General features: G+C 45.3%; 1 non-coding gene across 1 annotated transcript; it reads right to left on the reverse strand.

Annotated features, from left to right (window-relative positions):
• Positions 1-1,348: 1,348 nt before the first annotated feature.
• trnae-uuc (transfer RNA glutamic acid (anticodon UUC)) lies at positions 1,349-1,420 on the reverse strand. The gene has a single exon. It is a non-coding gene; the product is annotated as a tRNA-Glu (tRNA).
• Positions 1,421-2,083: the final 663 nt, after the last annotated feature.

The following is a 2,083-nucleotide window of genomic DNA, read 5'->3' on the forward strand; positions in this document are numbered from 1 at the left end:
GGAATGTTAAGTTGCAGTTCTGGAACAATAGGTTGAAGTTGTAGAATTTTAAGAGTTGCGGCCCTAAACTGTTAATTACAGTTCTAAAATGTTACATTGAATGTTAAGCTGCAGTTCTAGAACAATAGGTTGAAGAACATGCATTGTCCCCAGACTTTAGTTTGATCTGAGGAACAGGAGGTCAGCACAGGCCATGATCATAGAATGCAGGAACATTTTAGTCTGGTAAATTTCAGGGATTTTTACACTGGGATGGAACTGCTGATCATGCGATTGACAGACGATCCACCCCAATACAACCATCTAATACTGATCAGATCTGAGGGATTCCCACTCTCTCAAACACCACCACCCAACGTGGGACTCGAACCCATGGCCCTGAGATTAAGAGTCTCATGCTCTACCGACTGAGCTAGCCAGGCGCTCCTCAAGGTTTGAGTTGCGGTCCAAAAATTCACTTACAACTTCTGAAATGTTACAGTTCTAGAATGTTACTTGGCAGTTCTAGAATGTTAGGTTGAAGTTCAAGAATGTTAAGCTGCCCTCTACAATGTTAGCTTTAAATTCTAGAATGTTAAGCTGCAGTTCTAGAAAGTTAAGCTTTCATTCTAGAAATTTGAGCTGCAATTCAAGAACAACTGGCATAGTGGTGCCAGTTATGTCATGCAGGTTTGCAGGATTTTCACAATCTGCTAGTGGCCATGATGAGTTGTGACTTTGAGCTTTTTAACCGTTTTGGCCAATTTAGCCAATTTTCAACCAGTTTGTGCAATAACATTTGGTGTTCTCAGGCATTGTGCAAATTATGGTCTACTCTCCTGCTGTCCAGAAGACCGTGATCATGGCAACAAGCTTAATGGTCTTCATTTACTTGCACTTCAATTTGTAGTTCAGCAGATTGTTTTTTCCACAGTCAGCTGCTTCAGAAGCCTGGGTAGCTCAGTCGGTAGAGCATCAGACTTTTAATCTGAGGGTCAGGGGTTCAAGTCCCTGTTCAGGCGTAGAGTGAGTTGTCCATTTGACATACCTGAACACTTCAGACATTGTCATATCATTTGTGTTCCATACACAAGTCTTTAAAAAGAATTGTTCAAGCAGGTTTGTATCATAACAATGTTGCTGGTAAGTCTAAATGAAGAATGGGCAACCTATATCCGTATATATATATATATATATATATCTGTATAACCATATAACCTTCCGTCAGCCTGGCTACAGTGCTGAAGACAAACCTGGGGTTGTTACTATTTTCCTCCATTAATGACGAGTAGTACGTCAAACTACATCTATGATTTAATACAAGACCAATAATAAAGAGCTTACTTATCTTGCTAGAGACCTTCATCGATTCCCATACCGGGAGTTGAACCCGGGCCACCTGGGTGAAAACCAGGAATCCTAAACGCTAGACCATATGGGACTGATTACTATCGTTTCCAGTCAATACTGTCAAATGTGGAGCTTCTTCAAGTTACATTAGCGACCAGGTGACTACTCAACATGCCCCATGTGTGTGTTTATCCAAAACAGATTCAAGGTTTGTTCGGGGCTTTGTCCACGCGGCCCTTTGTGGCGGGCAACGCCCCCGGCAGCTCAGGCTTGTTTTTGCCCATCGTGCCCACCGCGGTGAGGTGCCGCTCGACGAGCAGCCGCTGGGCCAGCGCGTAGGAGGTGAAAAAGTTGTCGCACGTCACGTTACGCGGGCCCCTCAGGCCCTCGGTCACGTCCAGCACCACGCGGGCGACCAGATCCCTCTTGGGTGTGTGAAAGTGGCGTGTCCAAACAAGAAGATGGAACATGATGGAAAGAGATGGAAGAAAAAATGTAACACACACACACACACTAAGACAATTGTACGGCAATGGTACAAAAAAAACAAACGAAAACAACAACAAAGCAACAAATACAACACCTCGAAAGGGCACCAGCTGCTCGTCCACCGTCACGTCGGTGCCCGGGTTGTAGAGGCGAGGCAGCTGCCGCGTCCACTCGTCCCACACCTCTCGTACGGCCGCCAGTTTGTCCGAGGCTCATTGGGCAGCTCTTGACACACGGTCGTCAAATCGCAACAGTCTAGAGTACG

Source organism: Etheostoma spectabile, unplaced genomic scaffold (genome assembly GCF_008692095.1).
Source record: "Etheostoma spectabile isolate EspeVRDwgs_2016 unplaced genomic scaffold, UIUC_Espe_1.0 scaffold00005393, whole genome shotgun sequence".
Classification (NCBI taxonomy): Eukaryota; Metazoa; Chordata; class Actinopteri; order Perciformes; family Percidae; genus Etheostoma; species Etheostoma spectabile.